Source organism: Cervus elaphus, chromosome 23 (genome assembly GCF_910594005.1).
Source record: "Cervus elaphus chromosome 23, mCerEla1.1, whole genome shotgun sequence".
NCBI classification, from domain to species: domain Eukaryota; kingdom Metazoa; phylum Chordata; class Mammalia; order Artiodactyla; family Cervidae; genus Cervus; species Cervus elaphus.
Window position 1 is genome coordinate 3,628,269 of NC_057837.1, and position 27,454 is coordinate 3,655,722.

The 27,454-nt window shown below is 41.8% G+C and overlaps 1 long non-coding RNA gene across 1 annotated transcript; it reads left to right on the forward strand.

Annotated features, from left to right (window-relative positions):
* The first annotated feature begins 401 nt into the window (after positions 1–401).
* On the forward strand, positions 402–8,105 carry LOC122682254. The gene is made up of 3 exons (XR_006337275.1): positions 402–443; positions 4,526–4,587; positions 7,575–8,105. It is a non-coding gene; the product is annotated as an uncharacterized LOC122682254 (long non-coding RNA).
* The last annotated feature ends 19,349 nt before the right edge of the window (positions 8,106–27,454 follow it).

Here is a 27,454-nt window from a genome sequence, read left to right on the forward strand (position 1 = left end):
AATAAAGCAGAAGTAGATGTTTTCCTGGAACCCTCCTGCTTTTTGATGACCCAGCGGATGCTGGCAATTTGATCTCTGGCTCCGCTGCCTTTTCTAAAACCAGCTTGAACATCTGGAAGTTTACAGTTCACATACTGTTGAAGCCTGGTGTGGAGAATTTTGAGCTTTACTTTGCTGGTGTGTGAGATGAGTGCAATTGTGTGGTAGTTTGAACATTCTTTGGCATTGCCTTTCATTGGGACTGGAATGGAAACTGACCTTTTCCAGTCCTGTGGCCACTGCTGAGTTTTCCAAATTTGCTGACATGAGTGCAGCACTTTCACAGCATCATCTTTTAGGATTTGAAATAGCTCAACTGGAATTCCACCACCTCCACTAGCTTTGTTCCTCATGATGCTTCCTAAGGCCCATTTGACTTCACATTCCAGGATGTCTGGCTCTAGGTGAGTGACCACACCATCGTGATAATCTGGGTTGTGAAGATCTTTTTTGTACAGTTCTCCTGTGTATTCTTGTCACCTCTTCTTAATATCTTCTGCTTCTTTTAGGTGCATACTATTTCTGTCCTTTATTGTGCCCATCTTTACATGAAGTATTCCCTCGGTATCCCTAATTTTCTTGAAGAGATCTCTAGTCTTTCCCATTCTATTGTTTTCCTCTAAGAAAAAGGGCGGAAGCAGGCAAAATTTCTTGAAATCTAGGCTCATTGCTTCTACTTTCTGTTAGCCAAAGCAAGTGACAAGACCAATTCAGATTCAAGAGATAGGGAAATACATTTCTTATTAGGAAAAGGATAAAGTCACACTGCAAAGGGTGTGGATACAGAGAGAAGTGAACACGGCTGTCTTGGCCATCTATCTATGACGTGTATGGAATTTTCCTTTCCTCCTCTGCATCCTTATTATCACAGAGAAACAGAAGTTCAGGGCAGACCGTCTGTGTAACCTAGGGTAGGTCCATGCAGTATCCCTCCCCTTTAGTGGTAATAGTCATATAAGTCACTCAGTCGTATCCGACTCTGTGTGACCCCACAGACTGTGGCCTGCCAGGGTCCTCTGTCCATGGGATTCTCCAGGCAAGAGTACTGGAGTGGGTTGCCATTCCCTTCTTCAGAGTATCATTCTAACCAGGGATCGAACCCGGGTCTCCTGCTTGCAGGCAGATTCTTTACCATCTGAGCTACAGGGAAGTCCCATTTTTCCCGTTTAGTCATATTAAAAAATAATAATAATAATAACGGAGGACTCAGCATGCAGCTGTCCAAGGGAAGACTTGAGAATCCAGAGCAGAGTGACTGTAGTTCCAGGCATTGCTGACAGGATGTGGCAGCCAGTCGGTAAGACTGACCTTAATCCCGAAATAATGAAACTAATCCCTCCTATTCAAAGCAATAGGGTTTCAGCACGGTCATTAACCCCTACATACCAGAACTGGAAAGAAAACACTTTAAAATGTTCAAAATAGAACTGGATCCTTGGCCAGCACCTGGCAAATACCCTTATTCTAGAAACTTCCGTGGTTTTTCCTGTCATCTTTTATTTGTTGCTATTTTGTGAGAATTTACACTGAAATTTCTCAGGAGGATGGTGCTTTCTTTAATTTTCCTTTCCTCCCAGTCTTTTCTGTACAAAAATATACTCTTCTCTTTGCTAAGAGGATAAAAAAGACTGATTACTCAGGGATGAAAAAGAAATTATGTGTGTCAGAGACAGCTTAAGTACACACAAGATGTATCCTGGGTGTCTAGGGGAGTGGGGGTGTGGGAGGTGACTTCCAAGACACTGTCTTACTTCTTTAAGGGAACTGTGACAACCACCAGTTTAGGAAAGATGAGGCAAGTGCTAAGGGTGTGTGTTTTTAGACTTTCAGAGGCTGGGGGAAGAAAAAGCCCAAGAGACCTAAACCCATATCTTCATTTGCTATTAAAGGCAAAACTCCCGCCTAAACCAATGAGATTCTCCAGGAGGCTAAAGCTTTTATCTGTCTCCACTGAAAATCCACTTTATCTTCCATACCTGTCAATTTGACCATGGCAATGGTCCACTGGGATTCCTAGCCTCCAGAATTTCATTTCTGCACCTTAAATATGGAGAACCTGCTCAGCTCTGAGAACAACAGTCAAGATATCCCTATCAACTATCTCAATATAATTATTATTCCAGAGCAGTGATTTCAAACCAAGAAGAAACACGGAGTGCCTTGGAAATGCTTTCCCCCAAACTCTAGGGGCTGAATCAGGGGCATTCCAGGCTGATTCCTCAGAAAACAAAGCTGAGATTGATGCAGAAGTCTAAGTAGTTTATCTGGGAGTGTGATTCGAGAGAGCAGGAAAAAGGGATAGGAGAGTGAATAGCAAAGGAAGGGAAGCAAATGCCAGAATGCATACCAACTAGCCAAGTACAGGCACCTGGATGTTTGATTTCCATGGGGAAGCTGAGAAGCCCTGTGAAATGCACATCAGGGCCATCTTCTTAGGGCAAGTAGGAGAGATTTGCCCATCAGCTTTCATCTCCCTTTGGTCAAGGGTAGCCACAGGGCAGAGCATCAACTCCCTTGTACTTCTTAGTGATGCTCTTGAATGTCAAAGAGGTTCTTTTCAAGGATGTCCCACACTAGACAGTCAGAGAATTCCAGGCAGAAGTGAGAGGTGGGGTTGAGGTGGGTACTGTCTGTCTTTGTGTGAAACTGGTTGAAACCTGCATGACATTGGTCACCACTTCCGTGGCTGTAGTGAGAGAATTGGAAGGTATGTTTAAGAAGCATCTGATGTGTATTGCATACAGTTCTGTGTGTTGTATACTGCTCAGTTCCAGGGGTCGTCATTCACATCATAGCAGCAGCTCCCTATTTCCCTGCTTTATAATTAGGGTCACAAGTGAGATTTTGTTTGAAAAAGCTTCCACTGCTAAAAAAAAAATGCAAAAATAATATAAGATGATGTCTTTAAAGCTTCTGTTTTACTATGATTTGGAGGACCAACTGAAATAGTTTGGAGGACCAAACTGTAGAATAGATGGGGGAGAAAAATCAAGTTCTAAATATTGGTAGTGGATCAAAGGTTTTGGATGGCAGCAGAAAAGTAAAAAGAAAGCTTGTTTTTGAGTCCTGAAGACCCAGAGACAAAGGGCCAGGAAGCTTAGCATGAGGAGGGAGATAAGGAAAAGTGACACCAAAGAAGATAAAGCTGAGTGATTCTGGCAAAATGACAGCAGAGAAGAAATTGAGGGGGTGGGGGCAGAGACTGATGTAACTAGTCAAAAGGGAATAAGAAAGAAATCTGAAAGAGAACTTTTAGGCAATACTATTACCTGAAGGATTAGAGGACAGGGGCTGATTATAGACTCGGGTCCCTGTTGCCACTTCTCTCTCATCTTCTGAAAATAACCTCACCTGCAGTCCTTGGCCCTTCTCTACCTTTATGCTCACAGCCATCAACGTGACCTTGAATATAAGCTTCTACACTGCAAAGCGGCTTTCATCCTCAGTCTCACCTAATGTCACTCCAAAGCAGAGAAAAATTCATCTCTGACCCAAAACTTTACACTTCATTGTCTTATGTTCTTACATATCTGCTCATGCCCTTCAAATTCATCTAAACTTTTAGCTGCTCCTCCTTTGTTTAGGAAGTTCAACCTCCTAATGTCACCAAGATGCTTGGTATACAATGCTCTCCACTCTTGTGTTAATATCTATAATTTCCTGCCCTTCTCTGATAATGAAGCCCAAACTCTGGATAATACAGTTCTCTGCCTGGTCTCGCTTGTATGAAGTCCTTGGGAACACAAGGTAAAATCATACAAATTCCTGGACTGGTGCCAATGAAAACAAATGGTCCTGCTAGAACTCTCATGCACGTAGGTGGCAGTGTCAATTGGTACAACCACTCTAGAAAACAGTTTGGCAGTATATTTGGTCCTTCATATCCAGGACTCTGCATTTGCAGATTCAACCAAACACAAATCTCTCAGTAAGAGACTTGAGCACCCACAGATTTTGGTATCCCATGGTCCTAAAACAAATCCACTGGGAATAAAGAGGAACAACCATATTTACAAAAGTTAAACATAAGCAAACACAGGAAAACACTATGATTTAGTCATTCCATTCCTGGATATCTACCCATCAGATATGTACTGTACCTTCATGATCAAAAACATGTACCAGAATATTCATAACAAAAGTATTCACTATAGACCCAAAGTGGGATTTACCCAAATGCCCATCAACTGTAGAATGAAGAAATCTATTATGGTTGTTTACACATGGAATTCTTAGAGCAATAGGAATGTACAAACTACTGATAAAACTACATGCTAAAGCAATATGCGTGGACCTTACTAATTCAATGCAGGATGAAAGAAGCCAAGTATAGAGAACATTTTTATTCAAAACATGTTATTGAAGTATATTAGATTTACAAAGTTGTGTTAGTTTCAGGTGTTATTTTCAAGTGTACTGCAAAGTGATTCATTTATATGAATCACAATATATATTTATATAAATATATATTATGTATTTTTTTCAGATACTTCTCATTACAGCTTATCATAAGATAGGCTATCTTGAATACAGCTCCTGTGCCATACTGTAGGTCTTTGTTGTTTATTTTATATATAGTAGAATGTATACGTTAACCCCAAATTCCCAATTTATCCCTCCTCCCACTTTCCCTTTGGTAACCATATGCTTCTTTTCTGTCTGAAGAACACTTTACTTGAGTTTATGTATATAAATTTTAAAAACAAAAAAAATCAATTCACAGAGTTCAAATTTGAAATAGTAATTACCCTTGGGGTGGAGGGTTAATAACTTAACCAGGACACAGGGAAGTTTCTGGGGCATTAATAATGTCCTGTGTCTTGATATCAATGCTGGTTACATGCAGGATTCAGTTTACACAAATTCACTGAGCTGTACATGATATGTGTGCAATTTGGGGGACGTATTTTATATACCTCAACAAGAAGTCTCAAAACAGTTATAAAAACAACAAAATGCAGCCCCCAAATGCATCTGGCTCTTCCTCCAGCTGTAAGGGTCTTTTAAATATAAACAAACACCTTCTGGCCTACCCTTTCCCTTTTCTTTCTACTATCATGATTTTACCTTTTATTATAAGACAAAAACTGAAATTTCAGAAGGAGCATAGTTATGAGCTCTGTGGAAGTTCCCCTTCTGTCTGTTGTTATTACTCTCTCATAATGTTGCTGCAAGAAAAGGAAAGATACACCCATTTGAATGCAGAGTTCCAAAGAATAGCAAGGAGAGATAAGAAAGCCTTCCTAAGTGAACAACGCAAAGAAATAGAGGAAAACAATAGAATGGGAAAGACTAGAGATTTCTTTAAGAAAATTAGAGATACCAAGGGACCATTTCATGCAAAGATGGACTCAATAAAGGACAGAAAAGGTAAGGACCTAACAGAAGCAGAAGATAGTAAGAAGAGATGGCAAGAATGTACAGAACTATACAAAAAGATCATCACAATCCAGATAATCACGATGGTATACCAGACATCCTGGAATTTGAACTCAAGTGGGCCTTAGGAAGCATCACTATGAACAAAGCTAGTGGAGGTGATGAAATTCCAGATGAGCTATTTCAAATCCTAAAAGATGATGCTGTGAAAATGCTGTGTTCAATATGCCAGCAAATTTGGAAAACTCAGCAGTGGCCACAGGGCTGGACAAGGTCAGATTTCATTCCAATTCCAAAGAAGGGCAGTGCCAAAGAATCTTCAAACTACTGTACAATTGCACTCATTTCACATGCTAGCAAGGTAATGCTCAAAATCCTCCAAGCCAGGCTTCAACAGTATGAGAACTGAGAACTTACAGGTGTTTAAGCTGAATTTAGAAAAGGCAGAGGAACCAGAGATCAAATTGCCAACATCCACTGGATCACCAAAAAAGCAAGAGAGTTCCAGAAAAATATCTAATTCTGCTGCACTGTCTTTGCTAAAGCCTTAGACTGTGTGGACCACAGCAAACTGTGGAAAATTCTTCAAGAGATGGGAATACCAGACCACCTGATCTGCCTCCTGAGAAACCTGTATGCAGGTCAAGAAACAACAATTAGAACCAGACATGGAACAATGGACTGGTTCAAAATTGGAAAAGGAGTACATCAAGGCTGTATGTTGTCACCCTACTTATTTAACTTATATGCAGAGTACATCATGTGAAATGTTGGGCTGATGAAGTACAAGCTAGAATCAAGATTGCGGGGAGAAATATCAATAACCTCAGATGTGCAGATGACACCACCCTTATGGCAGAAAGTGAAGAGGAACTAAAGAGGCCCCTGATGAAGGTGAAAGAGGTGAGTGAAAAAGCTGGCTTAAAACTCAACATTGAAAAAACTAAGGTCTTACCATCCAGTCCCATTACTCCATGGCAAATAGATGGGAAAACAATGAGAACTGGGACAGACTTTATTTTGGGGAGCTCCAAAATTACTGCTGACGGTGACTTCAGCCATGAAATATAAAGATGCTTTCTCCTTGGAAGAAAAGTTATGACGAACATAGACAGTGTATTAAAAAGAAGAGACATTACTTTACTGAAAAAGATCCGTATAGTCACAGCTATAGTCATGTATAGAGAGAGTTGGACCATAAACAAGACTGAGTGCTGAAGAATTGATGCTTTTGAACTGTGGTGTTGGAGAAGACTCTTGACAGTCCCTTGGACTGCAAGGAGATCAAACCAGTCAATCCTAAAGGAAATCAACCCTGAATATTCATTGGAAGGACTGATGCTGAGGCTGAAGCTCCGATACTTTGGCTACCTGATGAGAAGAGTTGACTCATTGGAAAAGGCCCTGATGCTGGGAAAGATTAAAGGCAGGAGGAGAAGGGATGACAGAGGATGGCATCACCAACTCAACGGACATGAGTTTGAGCAACCTCCAGGAGGTGGTGAACCACAGGGAAGCCTGGCACGCTGCAGTCCACGGGGCCTCAAAAAGTCAGACATGGCCGAGCGGCTGAACTGAAGGTTGCTGCCGGGGACCAACCTGCATCTCGACCCTTCAGCTTCTGCCCTCATCACTTGGTGCTGCGTTCTCTAAGTCTTTGTAGTAAGATTCCCAAAACAGGGGATCTGTTTACCTTCTCTCTTATGTTTACCACAAGTAGCACCATAGGTTGCTGACTCATCTACATTTGAATTGGTTGAGCTAAGTCACATGCTTGCTCTTGCTCCACTTAGCCATTATTGGGGAGTTAGATCACATGATGCAAACATGGCCACCTAGGCGGCAGGAGCTTTAAGGAAAGAGGGTGGAGTGCAGTGAGTACCTATTTCTATCTATGAAAGTGAGAGTGAAGTCGCTCAGTCGTGTCCGACTCTGTGACCCATGGACTGTAGCCTACCATGGGATTTTCCAGGCAAGAGTGCTAGAGTGGCCATTTCCTTCTCCAGGAGATCTTCCCAATCCAGGGATTGAACCCAGGTATCCCGCATTATAGGCAGATGCTTTACCATCTGAGCCATCAGGGAAGTCCCAATTTATTTTTATATCTATAAATTCACCTTAAATCTTTCGTCTAAAAGATTTATTTTTTAATTTAGATTCTCCCAAAACAGAGCCTGAGTCAGGGACTTGGGAGGTCATCCCAGCGAGCAGGAATGAGGGATCTCGTAAGGAAGAAAAGCCGATACAAGCATGTGTTGTCAACATCACCGCTCTCAACAACGGAGCTCAGTCCCATGGACACCTCTGAAAAGTTTACAGAATGCCTCTCAGAATCCTCCACTCTAAAGAGGAGAGGCAGTAGCAATGCTTTTTCTTTTCTTTTCTTCCTACTTTACTGAGATATAATTAGCATACAACATTTTGTAAGTTTGAAGTGTACAAGGTGATATTTGATATGTGGTCATATTGCAAACTGATTATCACAATAAAGTTAACTAACACATCCATCATCTCACATAATTATAATTTTGTGTGTGTGTAAGAACATTTAAAATTTACTTTCTTAGCAACTTTCAAACATATATGCAGTATTATTAACTATAGTCACCATGCTGAATATTATATCCCCAGAATATATTCATTTTATAACTGGCAAGATGGACCCTTTGACCAGACCTCCTGATTACCCTCACCTGGAGCTCCTGACAACCACTATTCTGTTCTCTGTTTCTGTGAATTCAGCTTTTTTCAGGTCCCACATATAGATGAGATCACATAGTATTTGTCTTCTCCTATCTGGCTTATTTCATTTAACATAATGCCCTCAAAGTTTAGTCATGTGGTCACAATTGACAGGATTTTCTTCTTTTTATAGCTGAATAATATTCCATTATGCATAAATACAGTTTTTAATGTAGTCATCTGCTGATGAATACTTAGGATTTTTTCCATGTCTTGAATTATGAATAAGGCAAGCAGAAGCCTTTAATTCATTGATTCACATTCACATGGGTGTGATTGATTCCCCCACAGAGGTGTTAATTCCCCAATCCTTCTAAGATTGCTTGTACTGAGCAAGCTCTCACTGGTGAACATGGCATTGGAAAAGCCCTGGACAGAAGGGAATACTCCAAGTACAAACTAGAGGCAAGATGATGCCTGCTCGAAAAGACCATATAGAACTATCTACCCAGCCACGGCTGCAGTCAAAGTTGAGGCCAAGAGACCATGGATGGATCTTCTACTAAGGAATAGTTAACAACCATTGCTGTCTCCATTTTCTTGCCTACTCTCTGCAGTATATCTCTGACCCTTCCTGAACTTCAATTCAACTCTTGGGCAGGAACACCATGAAATTCAGCCTAGTTTCTGGATACAAAACCAAGAAAAAAAAAACTTTGCCATGCTCCAGCTTCTCTGGAATATTTGATACTTTTGACCTCTGACTTCAAAACTCAATCTTTCTGTTTTAAGAAACCACATTCTTCTGAACCTTCTCAGCCTCCTTTCTCTTTTCTCAGTGTCTGAATGTTCCCTTCCTCTGCCCATCTTTTAGGAGTTGATGTTTCCCTAATGTACTAAATTTGGTTTGCTTCTCACTCTACGTAAAGCCAACATTCCCTGTAAAAGCTTCAGCTACAGCCTCCAGGCAGATGTTTAAAACTAGATGTTTAAAACTGGGGCTTCTCTTCTGAAGCTCCAAATCACATATCTGCCTGCCTACTAAACACCTCCTCCCAGCTCACCCACAGGCATTTCAAATTCGTCATGACCCACAATGAAATGCTTACCACTCCCCCTTACAAAGTTTTCTGCCTTGGGACTGAAGCCAGGTACCACTCACTCCCTCATTAAATCTGTTGCCAAGCCTTGTTTACACCACTTCCTAATATCTCCCTTCTCTTGCCCTCTTCTTATCTGTGGCCATATCTGGAAGATCACTTATTCAAGACTAGCCTCCCCCAGGGGATAGTTGCTTGGGTTCATATCACTCCCAGAGTGAACTTAAGAAACCATCAATCTGTTCGTGTTATGCACCTTCAATCCTTCAAAGGTTACCTTTGAGATAAAGAACAAGGTTTTCGACAGGATATAGGAAGTTATTCATGACCCAGTGGCTGCCAAGAATTAGGACTCATTTATTATTATTGCTCCCTAGCTTACTAAGATGCTTAAGTTTTCCGAAAAAAAAATGTGCTTCCCCTGCACCTACCTCAATCTCCCAACCCACTCTGGAAAACACCTGCTCATGCTGAGGACTTCATTCAGGCATGAGCTGAAGTCTTCCACCGCCCTGACTGCTCTGAGGGAGATTGAGGCACTGCCTTCTCACTCTTCCAGAGTACCCTGTTAAATCTTCACGTATGACATGCATCATGTTGCACTGCAAAATTTGCCTTTGTATTTGTCTCTTTCTTGACACTATAAACTTGTATCAGTTACTATTTTTGTGTAACAAAAATCACACCAGCTCTGTGGTGTACAACAATAAATATTAATGTCTCACATTCAGTTCGGCAGATCTGAGCTGGGTGGTTCTGCTGGTTTCTGCTGGGCTCCCTCATGCCTCTGTGGGTCTGTTGGATTTCCCTCTGGCTTACTTTGGCTGGGACAGTTTAGCTGGGATAGCACTGTTCCATCTGTATCTGTATCTTATCCTTGAAGGTAAGGATTTGATTTCATTCATCATGGCATCTGATATTGAATTGCTGAATTGAAGGACATAGCAAGATAGCTAGTTCATATTGAGTATGTTAAGCAGAAAACACTAAATTGAAGCCAGCGGTACCCCCTACTCTTATTCTCATAAGTATGACTTTTTTTTCACTATTTCCATGATTATGATGTAAGACTTTTTACCCCTTGCAACCTCTCAGCAGAACATTCACATACCGGTATTTTATTCACATACTGGTATTTTATCCACGGGGTAACAAGGACTTGTTTGCCTTCTCTGGAGCTATTGGAAGGAAACTACTCTGGTGGGTTAAATTCTTTGATGCGCCCTCCAGTAGGTGAAGCCTAATTCTCTTCCCTTTTAGTGGACATTTAGTGACTCACTGCCAAGGAACAGAATATGGCTGAAGTGCTAGTGTGTAACTTGTAAGACGAGCTTGTCAAAGGCCTGTGACTTCTTCCCTGTTTCCTCTGGGATCACCAGCTCTAGGAGTAGAAGGCAGCTGGCAGGTCATGAGGGCACTCAAGCATCTCTGTAGAGAGGGCTTCATGACCAGAAGCTGAGGCCTCCAGCCCAGGGGCACAGGAGTCAGCCTCCTGAAAGCAGATCCCCCAGCTCCTTCTGAAGGCTGCAGTATCCTGCTACCAACCACAAGTTTATGTGCCTGGTGCACAGTGAGGCCAAACAGTAAAACACTGGGGTTTGGAGCACAGAAAGAGTTATTGCAGGGCCATGCAATGCAAGGTTAAATGGGTGGTCATGTCCCTCAAATCTCTGAACTCTTGGAAAGGCTTCAGGAAAGCATTTTTAAAGGCCAGGTGAGGGAGGGGCACTGTCAGGCGTGTGATCAGCTCGTGCACAATTCTCTGGTTGATGGTGAGGTAACTGGGCAATTAACATTGTTAATCCTTAGGCGCCCGAAGGTCTGGGGGCTAAGTGCTCATGATCTTCAAGTAGTTAATTTCTTCCACTTGGTGGTGGTTTTAGCATCTGAAAAACTCAGGAAATATGCATGAGATATGACTATCTGGGTGGGCTTCCCCGGTAAATAACCTGCCTGCCAGTGCAGGGAGACTGTAAAGAGACATGGGTTTGGTCCCTGAGTTGGGATGTTCCCCTGGAGAAGAGCGCGGCAACCCACACAAGTAGTCTTGCTGGGAGAGTGCTACAGACAGAGGAGCCTCATAGGCTGCAGTCCATGGGGTCAGTCAGACATTGAAGCAACTTAGCACACATGCATGCACTATTATCTGGGTACTTCAGAGAGGAGCTACAGCAAAGGATTAAGGGGATGGGATCTGTCCCAGGGAGGCCCATAGCGTCCTGCTCACAGTCCCAAACAACATTTTGACAGGAACTTCACGGGAGACCCTGAGCCAGAATAACCCCTGATTCTCAGAAGTTTTGTGAGACAGTATATGCTTGTTGTTTTAAGCTGCTAGGACTGGGGAGAGTTTCTAACATAGCAAACACCCTCTTCCAGCAACACAAGAGAAGACTCTACACATGGACATCACCAGATGGTCAATGCCGAAACCAGATTGATTATATTCTTTGCAGCCAAAGATGGAAAAGTTCTATACAATCAGCAAAAAACAAGACTGGGAGCTGACTGTGGAACAGACCATGAACTCCTTATTTTCAAATTCAGACTTAAATTGAAGAAAGTAGGGAAAACCATTAGACCATTCAGTCTAATCATAAGTCAATCATAAGTCTAATCATAAGTCAAATCCCTTATGATTATACAGTTGAAGTGACAAATAAATTCAAGGGATTAGATCTGTTAGACAGAGTACCTGAAGAACTAGGGACAGAAGTTCGTGACATTGTACGGGAGACAGGGATCAAGACCATCCCCAAGAAAAAGAAATTCAAAAAGGCAAAATGGTTGTCTGAGGAGGCCTTACAAATAGCTGTGAATAGAAGAGAAGTGAAAGGCAAAGGAGAAGAGGAAAGATATACCCATCTGAATGCAGAGTTAGAAAGAATAGCAAGGAGAGATAAAAAAAGCCTTCCTCAGTGATCAGTGCAAAGAAATAGAGGAAAACAATAGAATGGGAAAGACTAGAGAGCTCTTCAAGAAAATTAGAGATACCAAGGGAACATTTCATGCAAAGATGGGCTCAATAAAGGATAGAAATGGTAGGGACCTAACAGAAGCAGAAGCTATTAAGAAGAGGCGGCAAGAATACACAGAAGAACTGTACAAAAAACATCTTCATGACCCAGATAATCATGGTGGTGTGATCATGCACCTAGAGCCAGACATCCTATAATGTGAAGTCAAGTGGGCCTTAGGAAGCATCACAAGGAACAAAGCTAGTGGAGGTGATGGAATTCCAGCAGAGCTGTTTCAAATCCTAAAAGATGATGCTGTGAAAGTTCTGCACTCAATATGCCAGCAAATTTGGAAAACTCAGCAGTGGCCACAGGACTGGAAAAGGTCAGTTTTCATTCCAATCCCTAAGAAAGGCAATCCTAAAGAATGCTCAAACTACCACACAATTGCACTCATCTCACATGCTAGTAAAGTAATGCTCAAAATTCTCCAAACCAGGCTTCAACAGTATGTGCACTGTGAAATTCCAGATGTTCAAGCTGGATTTAGAAACACCAGAGGAACAAGAGATCAAATTGCCAGTATCTGTTGGATCATCAAAAAAGCAAGAGAGTTCCAGAAAAATGTCTACTTCTGCTTTATTGACTATGCCAAAGCTTTTGACTGTGTGGATCAGAACAAACTGTGGAAAATTCTGAAAGGGATGGGAATACCAGACCACCTAACCTGCCTCTTGAGAAATCTGTATGCAGGTCAGGAAGCAACAGTTAGAACTGGACACAGAACAACAGACTGGTTCCAATTCGAGAAAGGAGTACGTCAAGGCTGTATATTGTCACCCTGCTTATTTAACTTACATGCAGAGTACATCATGAGAAACGCTGGGCTGGATGAAGCACAAGCTGGAATCAAGATTGCTAGGAGAAATATCAATAACCTCAGATATACAGATGACATCACCCTTATGGCAGAAAGTGAAGAACTAAAGAGCCTCTTGATGAAAGTGAAATAGGAGAGTGAAAAAGTTGGCTTAAAGCTCAACATTCAGAAAATGAAGATCATGGCATCTGGTCCCATTACTTCATGGCAAATAGATGGGGAAACAGTGGAAACAGTGACAGACTTTATTTTGGGGGGCTCCAAAATGACTGCAGATGGTGACTGCAGTCATGAAATTAAAAGATGCTTGCTCCTTGGAAGAAAAGTTATGACCAGCCTAGATAGCATACTAAAAAGCAGAGACATTAGTTTGCCAACAAAGGTCTGTCTAGTCAAGGCTATGGTTTTTCCAGTAATCATGTACGAATGTGAGATTTGGACTATAAAGGAAGCTGAGTGCCGAGGAATTGATGCTTTTGGACTGTGGTGTTGGAGAAGATTCTTGAGAGTCCCTTAGACTGTAAGGAGATCCAACCAGTCCATTCTAAAGGAAATCAGTCCTGAATATTCATCGGAAGGACTGATGTTGAAGCTGAAACTCCAATACTTTGGCCAGCTGATGCAAAGAACTGACTCATTGGAAAAGACTCTGATGCTGGCAAAGATTGAAGGCAGAAGGGGATGACAGAGGATGAGATGGTTGGATGACATCACCAACTCAATGGACATGGGTTTGAGTAAACTCCAGGTGTTCGCAATGGCCAGGGAGGCCTGGTGTGCAGCTGTCCCATAGCGTTGCAAACAGTCAGACATGACTGTGCAACTGAATTGAACTGAACTGTAATGCAGCGACAGATAACAAATATTTGTTATTTGAATAACAAATTCAAATAATTGTGAATAAATTATTGCACCTTCCCCCAACGACCAGGTTCCATAATTGCAACCTTACGGTGGCTTCTAAACAGCATAAAGGGGAGAAAACACAGCAGCAAAACCCCTACCTTGGAAGCCCTCTTTTGCTGCTGCTGTTTAGTCACTAAGCCATGTCCAGCTCTTTTGTGACCCTATGGACTGTAGCCCAACAGATTCCTCTGTCCATGGAGTTTCCCATGCAAGAATGTTGGAGTGGGTTGCCATTTCCTTTTCCAGGGGATATTCCTGACCCAGGGATTGAACTTGAGTCTCCTATGTCTCCTGCATTGCAGGTGGATTCTATACTGCTAAATCACCTAGGAAGTCTCTGGAAGACTTCTACCTAATATTAAAAAGGAAAAAAAAAAGAGAGAGAGAGAGACAAAATATCTCCCTACCTTCCTTGGAGGCTAATGGAAAACTATCAAGTTTTAGGAGGGACTGTTAAATCTGACTGCAAACACTGTCCAGGAAGTCCGAGTTGGGCACTGAATTTGTAGAAGAACTAAAAAAACTCTAACATCATCCCTTTGACTGAAACCCAGTTCCTAATTTTGCAGATTCCATATTTATGCACTACCCCTTCAGAACAACTAGACTGCCAGAACTCTGAGATGACGCCCAGTTTATTGAACTGTCACACGCTTTGTGCTCCCTAGGTTGGCTCTGAGAGATCAAACACTGCAGGAGAACGCCTGTTTTAAACCAAAGGTGATAATGAGGGAAACTGTGAAGCTCTTAAAAACAATGAGAAAAGGGATCCGCGTTTGTGGTTGTAAGTCACGGTTGTTTCGGAGGCGGGAGAAGGAAAACGGGCAGAGGAGGAGACTATAGAAAGACCACGGCAGAAAATAAACACAGGCTCTGTAGGTGCAAAACTGAGGGGAGCCCCAGGTCAGAGGCCTCGGGAAGCTTCCAAGCAGGCTGAGCTGGGGTCTTGACGGGCAGGTTCACAGGGCAGCTGCCACCCACCCACGGACAGGCAGCTCTGGCCAGTCATGGGAGGCCTTGGGGACCCTCAGATCTCCCCTTTAGCCCCAGAGCAGCAGCATCTACCTCTCCTCATGCCAGGAAACAAACACTTGCTAAGATGCCCCTTTGCACTCAGTGTGGTATCTAACCCAAAAAATATAAAAATTAATCAGGCCCTTGGGGATTCAGAACTTAACAGGCAGATTGACTTAGGGATATTCATACAAGAGAATAGGGGGAGAAATAATAGGGCAAAAGTGATGAGAGAGGATTGTTCAAAGAATTGTGGGAGGGACTTCCCTGGTGGTCCAGTGGCTGAGACTCTGTGCTCCCAATGCAGGGATCCTGCTGTTCCATCCCTGGCCGGGGAACTAAATCTCAGAAACTGCAGCTAAGAGTTCACATGCCACAATTTAGAAAAAAATCCCACATGCCATAACAAAGATAGATGTTTCTGCATGCTACAACTAAGACCTGGTGCAACCAAATAAATAAATAATTTTTTTTTAAAAAAGAAAGAAGCTGTGGGAGACAGAGGAGGTGTGTTTACTCAGACTGGGGCCTGGAGGTGGTGGGAAGAGAGGTCTAGAAGTTTACCTGGAAAGGCGGCATCTGAGCTGCAGAGAGGCATTGTTCTGTTGGAGTGTGTGTTGGGGGGACAGGTAATACCAGAAAAAGGTAATTCCAGTTTCTATAATAAATTACCATAGTTGGGTGGCTTAAAACCATAGCGTTTTATTGTCTCACTGGTCTGGAGGTTACAAGTCTGAAATCGGGGTGTTGGCAGAGCCATGCCCCTTATATAGGCGCCATTCCAGCTGCTGGTGGCTGCAGGCTCTCCTTGGCTTAAGGCCACATTGATCTCTGCCTCCATCTTCACAGGGTCAAATTTCCCTCTGCTTGTCTTATAATGACACACCAGTGCATTTAAGGCTCACCTGAATAATCTACATAATCATCCATGTCAAGATCTTGAACAATCATATCTGTAAAGATCCTTTTCCTTGTAAGACTAGCAGTTTACAGGGATTAGTACTTAACATCTTCGAGTAACCATTATTCCATGCGCTACGACAACCTAAGACCTACATGTGCTAAGACCACGGTGAGTGGGTGTTTTAGCAGCCCTCCAGCTGAAGGAAGAGTGAGCAATGCGGAAGGCAGACATCTGAGCATGAAGCACGTGTTTACAAAGATTGAGGACATCGGGGAAAGTCAGGAGGTCAGTGAACCTCAGTGGAGGGGCCCCAGGGCCTGCAAATTCTTACTGAAAGCCCTGATGGGAGGTGCCCCACCCAGTGATGCCACATGACCCACGGCAATCCACCCCAAGGCTTGAGTGGCATTGGGGTACTGAAGGGTGGTCCCCTGACTTAAAGTGGTACTTCTCTTAGTGCTCTTCATGCCCCAGAGCTCCCAGGGGCGCAGGCTGAGGCTACAGATGAGACCACATCCCCGTCCCACTCCTGCCTGGCTTTGCCCTGCTCTCCTCACTCCGTCAGTTTCCTCCTTAGTGCTTGCCCTAAGTAAGAATCCTCATCTCAAGCTCAACCTAAGATAGCTTCTTCTCCTTATAATGATGTGGATCTTAGCTAAGAGATCAGCAAGCAGAAGTTCAAAACAGTTGTCAATGACTTCTGGGAGAACGCTAATTCTATACCCACTAAAATGAAGGAATAAAGTTTTAGCAACAAAATTGATATTCAGTAAGCATTAGTAGATACCAAAAATTCAATGGTCTGCACAAAGCAGAGTGTTTTTTCCTTTTCCCCATAACTGGTTTCTAATTAAAGTTATTCCTTTGGCACTTATCTCATTCTTCCTTGCACTGAAAATTTGTTTTTGCAACACATGTTTCATTTTCAGTAACTAAATTCTTAAGTCTTTGTGGATGAGGGCCATGTCGTAGGGTTTTTCCCCCATAATGCCTGTCACCATAGCTGCCATTCAATCAGGTGCTTCACTAACACTCAAAGTTCACATTCACCTGAGTTTATGTGGGCTTTAGAGTTTACAGACCATTTCACATACCCAAAGTGTGGCCTGTGGGCTGGTAGCACCAGATTCACCTGAGAGATTGTTAGAAATGGAGACTTTCAGCCCACAGCCCAGATCTGCTTGAGTGAGAACCAGCAGGAAACCACTAGCAATGGATAGATTGTAGAGACGACTGTGGACAGAAAACCACAAAGAAGTGAAGAGCAGCGGGAGCTGACCCTGCCCCCACACTTGCCTCCAACTGTGTTCTGCCTTAGGAGTGCTGGGCCAGGCCAGCGCCACCCCATTCCGCCGCCGAGGTCCAGACCCCATGTTCAACACAGGCTGCTTCAGCAAATGACTTCCCTCAGCCTCTGTTTTCTCATCACTGAAGTGGGAATAATCTCAGTACTAGCTCACACTGCATAAATAAATTGTGGTTCATCCATAGTACAGAGGAATACTGTGCAACCTGAAGAATGAGGTGGGCTTATATCTGTAGCCATAAAAAAATGGTCAACTTATATTTTTATGTAATGTAAGATTCTGAAGAGTAAATTGTGTGTTTGTGTGTGTGTGTGTAGTTAAAAATAAAAGACGTTGCATGTATATGTGTATTATACACATATGTATGCATTGCCTATGTGTGTTCCACATATGCATTACATGTTGTGTGAAGTTAAAGGATTCATTAACATAGACACACAAATAATTATCACTTGTATATTGCGTATGTGTGTGTGCATGTATAAGAGTTCTCCAGTTTTAACCTCTCATACACACATACGGGTTTTAGGTGAGATGCTGGGATATCATTGAAAATAAGAACATCAAATTCTTGTATATGAGAAATGTACTTTCTAAGAAGGCAGCCAACAAAGAAGCAAATACATAAAGAAGATAATTATAGATGGTGATTAATGTTATGAAAGAAACTATCTAAATGGGCTGACTGCAGCTTGGGAGAGGCTTGTGGATAAAGGACAGTGAGGACCTCCGGGAGGAGGTGATGCTTAAACACAAACTGATGGACAGCATGGTGACTCGCGTTGCTAAGGAAAGGGCATTCCGGAGGGAGCAGTTCGGGCACAGGCTCGGAGACGAAAGGGACTGGGCTCATGTGAGGACAAAAAGAGCAGGTCAGTAGAATAGATTATAGTAAAAGGATGGAACAGTGTTTTATAAACTCAGATGAGCAAGAAGGGTATGCCAGTCTTGAGAACTGTGCTAACATATTGGATTTTATCCTAAGAACATCGTGGACATCACCAGACAGTCAATACCAAAATCAGACTGATTATATTCTTTGCAGTTGAAGATGGAGAAGCTCTATACAGCCAGCAAAAACACCACCACAAGTTGGCTGTGGCTAGATCATGAACACCTTATTGCAAAATTCAGACTTAAATTGAAGAAAGTAGGGATGACCTAAATCAAATCCCTAATGATTCAACAGTGGAAGTGACAAATAGATTCAAGGGATTAGATCTGATATACAAAGAGCCTAAAGAACTATGGATGGAGGTTCATGATATTGTACAGGAGGCAGTGATCAAGACCATCCCCAAGAAAAAGAAATTCAAAAAGGCAAACTGGCTCTCTGAGGAGACCTTGCAAATAGCTGAGAAAAGGAGAGAAGCAAAAGGCAAAGGAGAAAAGGAAAGATATACCCATTTGAATGCAGAGTTCGAAAGAATAGCAAGAAGAGATAAGAAAGCCTTCCTCAGAGATCAATGCAAAGAAATTGAGGAAAACAATAGAATGGGAAAGACTAGAGATCTCTTCAAGAAAATCAGGCATGCCAAGGGAACATTTCATGCAAAGATGGGCACAATAAAGGACAGAAATGGTATGGACCTAACAGAAGCAGAAGATATTAAGAAGAGGTGGCAAGAATACACAGAAGAACTGTACAAAAGAGATCTTCATGACCCAGATACTCATGATGGTGTGATCACTCACCTAAAGTCAGACATCTTGGAGTGAGAAGTCAAGTGGGCCTTAGGAAGTATCACTATGAACAAAGCTAGTGGAGATGATGGAATTCCAGCTGAGCTATTTCAAATCTTAAGATGATGCTGTTAAAGTGCTGCACTCAATAGCCCAGCAAATTTGGAAAACTCAGCAGTGGCCACAAGACTAGAAAAGGTGAGTTTTCATTCTAATCCCAAAGAAAGGCAATGTTCAAACTATAGCAAAATTACACTCATCTCACATGCTAGCAAAGTAATGCTCAAAATTCTCAAAGTCAGACTTCAACAGTACATAAACTGAGAACTTGCAGATGTACAAGCTGAATTTAGAAAAGGCAGAGGAACCAGAGATCAAATTGCCAACATCCATTGGATCATAGAAAAAACAAGAGAATTCCAGAAAAACACCTACTTCTGCTTCACTGACTATGCAAAAGCTTTTGACTATGTGAATCATAACAGACTGTGGCAAATTCTTCAAGAGATGGGAATACCAGACCACCTTACCTGGCCCCTGAGAAACCTGTATGCAGGTCAAGAAGCAACAGTTGTAACCGGACATGGAACAATGGACTGGTTCCAAATTGAGAAAGGAGTACATTAAGACTGTATATTGTCACCCTGACTATTTAGCTTATACACAGAGTACCTTGTGCAAAATACCAAGCTGGATCAATCACAAGCTAGAATCAAGATTGCTGGGAGAAATATCGATAACCTCAGAAAAGCAGATGACACCACCCTTATGGCAGAAAGCAAAGAGGAACTAAAAAGGCTCTTGATGAAGGTGAAAGGGGAGAGTGAAAAAGCTGGCTTAAAACTCAACATTCAAAAAACAAAGATCATGGCATCTGCTCCCATCACTTCATAGCCAATAGATGGGGAAATAGTGGAAACAATGACAGACTTTACTTTCTTGGGCTCCAAGATCACTGCAGATGGTGACTGCAGCCATGAAATAAAAGATGCTTGCTTCTTGGGAGAAAAGCTATGACAAAGATAGACAGCATATTAAAAAGAAGAGAGGTTACTTTGCCGAAAAAGGTACATATAGTCAAAGCTATGGTTTTTCCAGTCGTCATGTATGGATGTGTGAGCTGGACCATAAAGAAGGCTGAGCACTAAAGAATTGATGCTTTTGACCTGTGGTGTTGGAGAAGACTCTTGGGAGCCCCTTGGACTGCAAGGAGATCAAACCAGTCAATAGTAAAGGAAATCAATCCTGAAAATTCATTGGAAGGACTGATGCTGAGGCTGAAACTCCAATACTTTGGCCATCTGATGAGAAGAGCTGACTCATTGGAAAAGACCCTGATACTGGGAAAGATTGAAGGCAGGAAGAGGAGACAACAGAGGATGAGATTGTTGGATGGCATCATGGACTCAATGGGCATGAGTTTGAGCAAGCTCCAGGAGATGATGAATGACTGGGAAGCCTGGTGTGCTGCAGTGCATGGGGTCACAAAGAGTCAGACCTGACTGAAACACTGAATGACAACAACAATCAAAAGTTTTGTCTAGGGGAATAACACCCTCTGAAATGGGTTTTTAAAAGATCCCTTGGCTGCTGAGTGGAAACAGCCTTGTGGGGAACGGTGAGGGGAAGTGGGGCTGCTTCTAAGAGTCCCTAGCACAGATACTTTAAACTAGGGCAGTAACTGTGGAGGTGGAAAGGAGTGAGCAAACTCGAGAATGACATTGTGATAAAAAAAAGAACTAGACCATGGATTAAAAGATATAAGATTAGTATGGGAGTCAGTCGGCCCTAGATTGATCTCAATTGTCTCTAACTGAGACAAATGTAACAACTCAGGTCTGCTCCATACAGCTCTCATTCTCCAGCAAGATAGCCTGGGCATATGTTCCTGAAGACAGCAGAGACACAAACCACAGTGGAAAGGAAGAAGCTCCTTTTCAAGCCTCTGCTTGAGTCACATCTGCTCATATCCCATTGGCTAAGGCCAGGTAACATGGATGAAATCAGTCAAAGCGCAGGGGAGCAAGCTCAGCCTCTGGAAGGAAGACGCTGGAAAGCCACAGGGCCAAAGGCATGGACACCAGAAGGGCTGAAGAATAGGAAGATAAGAGTTTTTCAAAGGACTGGCAACGCTACATTAACAGCTGGGGGCAGGAGACAACAGAGGTTAACATAGTCCTGAAATGTTGAAAGTGATAAGTGCCTGTCACTTAGGAAGCCAAGGATTAAAGTGATTAAATAAATGCTAGTCTGTGAAATGCCTTAGGGTCCAAGGGTATGCCAAAAATTCAGGATTCTCTGCTCTCTGGCCAGATTTATTTTATCTCAGTGAGGCAGAAATCGCAGGACAACACAAGATAGGCAGGCAGACAATTTGATTTTCCCTTTAGTTAAACTATAAGTCCTTCTCAGGTGCCTTCCCTGAGTGCTTCCCTCATAGCTCAGTCGGTAAAGAATCCACCTGCAATGCAGAAGATCCCAGTTTGATTCCTGGGTCAGGAAGATTCCCTGGAGAAGGGATAGGCTACCCACTCCAGTATTCTGGCCTGGAGAATTCCATGGATTGTATAGTCTATGGGATCCCAAAGAGTCAGACACACCTGAGCGATTTTCACTTTTTTTCCCTGAGTGAGATTTTCCTAGGTCCCACACCCTCAGCCTTGCAAAGCCCATAGTAATTTCTCTAGAGGAAGCAGAATTTCTACTACTATGCTCAGGCAAACCATTCCAACAGTCAGGTGAGGGTCGTGGTGGTGATGATGTATTGTTACTCTTTTTTTTTTTTTGCTTAGGGCATATAGATCCTTAACGGCAACTCAACCAACACGTCTTCTTCCACGTAACCTCACTGGGACAAGAAAGGATAAGCAAGCATCTCCCTAAAATTACTAGATGCATAAATAGCAAAGAAATAGGACATTTAAACAAACAAGAGCTTTTAACATTAGGTCTGCAGATGTTGCCTGCTTCTCTCCAGCACTGTAGATCTGTGGCCTGTCTCTGGGAAGGAGCAGAAATCCTTGGGGCACCTTGCTCAAGAATAGGAGATAAAAGTCATGGTCTGGCTATCCCATCTGCCTCCTTGAAGAGGGAAATATTATGAAACAGTAAAGTCAGGGCTCCAGGCACAGCAGTTTTAGGGGTCTCTGAGTTAACTCAACCATCCCGTCTTCTTCCATGTAAACTCAGAATCATGGTAAGGGTGGGGCGGACTGCTGCTGAATGCACTGGCTGTCAGCGCCCAGCACAAACGAAAAGGCACCATCTGTTCGGTTGTTGAAAAATGATGATGCATAAATGCGACTTTTTTTTTAATGTTCCATCTGGGTATAACTGAATTGCCTCTTTAAAATAAAAATATATCCTTCTTTGATATAAATCCTTTCTTGTAATGGTCTCCATCCATTCTTTGTTTTTCTCTGTAGGGTTTATTTCATGAGAAGTATGACATGAAATATTAAAAGCTAAGAATGAAGGCCTCTGGGGGATGACTGTGGTGTTTTTGTTTCTTTGGCTGACTTGTTCTTTATTTTCTTGTCATTTCAAAAATACTTTCCATATGCAAAGTTTCCTCTCACCTCCACCCCCCGAAAAAATACCCTTACTGGATAACTGAATAGACAAGCAGAAGGAGATTGTCAGTCTGTTATCTACATAGAAGAGAAAACAGGACATGAATTTGCCAAAATACCCAGTCGCCCACATTTCTAAACCAAGAAAAGGTGTAATTAATTTCCTTTTAGAAAAATTGTGTTGGTTCTCAATAACATTCTAATAATAGTAAAGGCAATTAGAAGCACAACTTGAATTCAGAGTGACTAACTTTTGAAGCATTAAAAGCATAAGCAGGGACAAAAGTGTCTGGAGGAGTCTTTAACATGCCTCTCTCCAGGTACAATTATAGATTTGAAATCTGCTGTTACTTTACCATGGCAACCTTCATACTTAATTTCCTAACCGTTGAACTCCTGTCATCCTATTCCTTTGAGGGAGCCCTTCAACTACTGCTTTCCCGAACCCATGTCATGTCATTGCCTTAAAAACCTAATATTCCTCCAAGCACATGCTATGAGGGCACTTGCCCAGACCAAGATCAATAGCAAAGACTAGGAAGAATTTGGCTATGCTCTCGGCAAAAGCACTTACATGTGTTCTATCTGAATGATGGATACCAGATATTGAATGTAACTTTGAACAGTGCCAACTTTGAAAATAGAAACTTGGTTTCTTGTTCTATTTGATTCCATTTAAATAAAGTTATTAACTATCTACAATTGCTGGGAGCCTCAGGAAATACATGATTAGAATAAATCATATTGTCTAATCTCAAGAAGTTTACAAATATGGAAGGAGAACTAGAAAGCAGCATCACCTGGGACTTTGTTAGAAATGCAAGTTCTCGGACTCCCCCGCGACCTTCTGAGTCCAGATCTCTGGGAGGCAGGCACAGAAATTGATTTTCACAATTCTTCCATGTGATTATCATGCTCTCTAAACTTTGAGAATCACTGCTAAAAAGCAACAGGGCCACCATACCGTTTGAAAGATACAAAGTGCTTTGAGTAAAGGAAAAATCACATCTTGTTTTGAAAGGAGGAGATCCAGGATTGACTATTTCTATAAAGCTTTGAAAGTTTGCTAAGGTATTGAAATGTAGGGAGTGCAGTGGAAGAGGACATTCTGGGTGAGTGAAGTGAAGTGAAGAAACAGCATTAAGAAAGCAGAAGGCAAATCAAAGAGTCTCGATTGATGAGCATGGAGGGAGATGGAGAATAGGATCAGAAGATAGGTTGGGGTCTCAAGTGCCAGGCTGAGGAATGAGCTGTCTAATTCAGTGGGCAATGACAAGCCATTCTGGTTTTTAATCAGAAGAGTAATAAGATTAGAGTGGTGTTTTTGGAAGATTCATCTAGGGTTTCCACAAGATAACTTATCTTCCATAGGAAGATACGTGAGAAGTGGGGAAACAAATTGAACTGACAATTGCAATGGTTTGGGTAGGTGATAATAAAAAGCTTCAACTAGGGAGTTTTCAACAGAAATAGAAAAATGAGGAAATTAATTGGAGAAAATTTGAAGGACTAGATCAATAAGATTTAGCAACTAATTCTACATTAGGCGGGAAAGAATAAGGAGAATCGAATTGCAACCTTGATTTACAGCAAGAGATTAGTGAAGTCATAAACCAAAGAATAAAGTAATCAGGAAGCGGAGTTGGGTTTGGTAGGGATTTGTTCTGAATGTGCTTAAGGCTCTGCAGTATGGTCATTATGAAATTGGGAGTGCATGCACAGATTTTATAATACTTACAGTGTTTCAGCTGCATAGGGCTCTGCCTGGCTAAGCACATGACCTATAATATAGGCACTTGACCTATATTATACCGAGTCAACCTCACACTGACTTTGTGAGAAGCATTATTATACCCATTTTTTATTACCTAAATTAAGATTCTGTGGCATATACAGAAAATCTGAGATAACAATGGCTTAAACACATAGAGTTTATTTTAGCATGTAGAAGAAATCAGGAAGTGCAAGGCTGAACGAATATGTCACAGCCAACAGAGTCACGGGGGAGTTAAGTTCCTTCTAAAGTGCTCTTCATCATCCTACATTGGGGACTCCATCCTCAAGGGACCTCAGCATTCAAGATTGCTGCTGAAGCCCCAGCCATCAGGGAGGTGATAGCTAAAAAATATGAGAATGATGCTTATTGAATATAAAGAACAGGAGGCTGGAAGAAACAGCCTTTGAAGAAAGACCACAAGGGAGACCTGGGAGGATGCCCAGAGGAAAGAATCACCGTGCCCACCACAGGCAAGGAAACAGGCTTCAGTAGGAAAGGAGGAGCAGGTAAGCAGGGTCCAACCGTGCAGCCCTCAGGACTGAAAAATGCTTACTGGATCGGAGAGGGTGAGGTCCTTGATGACCTTCCAAAGAACAACATAATTCAAGTGTTCTGTGGCAGTAGATCTTAGAATTAACGAAATATTAGGTGGTGAAACAATAATGTCTCTGCCATAAAGTTTGGTGCTTCAGGGAAAGAGAAAATCATGATAGTGGCTGAGTTGAACAGTGTTGAGGTAATGTTTCCTTAGATTAGAAGACCTGAACATAATTTCCTTTTATGATGTCAGGTCTCTGGGAGACTAGATTTAAATTGCTTGAATGTGCGTTGAGACAACAAAGTATGACTTCTTCCATGATCAGCAGCTCCAATCCGATTCCTCCAAGGGAAAGTGAAGCAAATATTGGCTGATACTATATCATAATAAAGGGCTGATATTACATTTTGTAAAGGCTGTCTGATAATCTTAATTAATTCATTTTTGTTTTTCACTTCAAAAGCTGGCTGGAAAATCATCTAGCTCTGGCTTGTATTCTTGAAGAAAAATTAAATTGCAAAAGCAAGGATGTTTCATTAGCCTCTGCCCTTTCCCAAGGTCACGAAGGCTCTCTGGACGCTTTTGCAAGGCTGCAGAATCTGGAATAGCAGGGCTGTGGCTCCATTTCAGCAAAAATAAATATCATATTACAACACATTGTTTTTGCAGCTGACTGAGGCTTTGGTGTAGGGGAGATTTCATTCTACAATTGCAAATAAAGAGAGAAGTTGCTGGCAGGGCAATGTACCGTGTTTTCATCATTCTTTATGAAGCCATTTTCTCCCCTCAAGGAGTGCATTCCCAGAAGACTTTTTTCCCCAACAAGCATCTGGTGTTTCTGCAGTGCTCAGCATGCATGACTTGCTTTGAAGGCTGTTAAAAATCAAGACAGATAGTTGGACCAGCTTCCTTGGTACATTTCATTCCTCCCTCCCTAACTTTATCCCTCCTCCTGTATCCCACCTCCCCCAAACCCTTATACTACAAAACTATAAAAGATGGGCAGAGACTAAAACTACAACATACTTTGAAATTCTAATTTTTTAACCTGAAGCTAGTGAGCCATAAAACCCTAGGAGCTAAAAGCTGCCTGAGGCAAATCCAAATTTTCTAGCTTTAAAATAGCTACATATATTTTACCATTTTAGCTATTTTGAGGTAGATTTTCTCACACATGCGTGCTTGTTGAAATTAAATGTGTTTCATCTTTATCCTCTTTTTCCTTCTAGAGAGAGAACAGAGGGCACTTGTTTTCTGTCTCTTAACGAATAAATTTGAGCACCCGGGGTAGGAATTAAGTCATCTGACTATGTGATTTCTATCTAAATTGATTAGGTCTGATGCCGCTTTGAAAACTAGGTACATGTAGGAAATGGAGTTGACTTACTTGGACCTGCCTTTAGTGTACAGGTGTTACCACGGGTCTGTCATAGTTTGTATCCTTCAGAAACAAACCCTAAGAAGAGATTTTGAGGAAAAGTATCTTATTTTGGAGGTGACACAGGAAACTCTAGTGGGGGAGTGAGCAGGGAAGAGAAGATATTTAATAACGGATGTTTTAATGAGAAGTTGGGAGCTTCCCTGGTGGTTCAGATGGTAAAGAATCTGCCTGCAGTGCAGGAGATCTGTGTTCAATCCCTGAGTCGGGAAGATCCCCTGGAGATGGGAATAGCTACTCACTTTAGTATTCACTGTGGGAAACCAGTGCTTGAACCTGTTGGGGACCTCTAGGAGCCTCTGTGGAAAATGCACAGAGATGCACACTTGAGTAGTGGGAAAACTTGGGCATTCATCAACCAACTCCCTTGAGTCAGTGACAGTCTTGGCCAGAGATGTCAATCTTCCCAAATTCATCTGTAGATGTAATGTAAACCCAATCAAAATCCTAGCAACTGTTTTGTAAATATCAACAGATTCTAACATGTATATCAAAAAGGAAAAGACCTAGAATAACCAACACCATATTGAAAAAGAACAGAGACTTAAACTGCCCAATTTCAAGACTTACTAGATAGCTACCACAATCAAGACAGCATGGTACCAGTGAAAAAAATAGATACATAGATCAAAGAAGCAGAATAAAGAGCCCAGAAATAGACCCACAGAGTATAGCCAAATACCTATCACACAAAGTCTAAATGATCTGCGACAGGGCTCAGAGGCCATTCAATGGAGAAAGAACAGTATTTTCAATAAGTGACACTAGAAACTAGATACAGACCTAACACTTTAACAAAATTTAACTCAAAGTGGATGATAGATTTAAATGTAAAGTGAAAAACTATGAATCTTCTAGAAGAAAATGGAGAAAATCTCTATGACCTTGGGTTGAGAGACTGAGTTTTTAGCTGCAAGACCAAAACTGATATATTGGATTCTATTAAAATTTAAAACTCCTGTTCTACAGAAGACACTTAAGAAATAAAAGACAAAATAGAAGAAAACAATTGCAAAACACATATTTGATAAAGGACTAGTATCCAACATATACAAGGAATTCTTAAAGCTCAATAATAAAAAAATCCAATTAAAAACTATAAAGATTGTCATACTGGATAAAAACAGCAGGTAGAATAAGATCCTGATTTTGTAAATAATAATCATAACAAATAAATTTTTTTCAGTAGCCAAATCCTTTATTGTCTCCTTTTTCTAAAGGGAGTTGTAAACTGAAAATATTTCACTTCCAGATCCTGTTTTTTCTAAACTTGCGTAA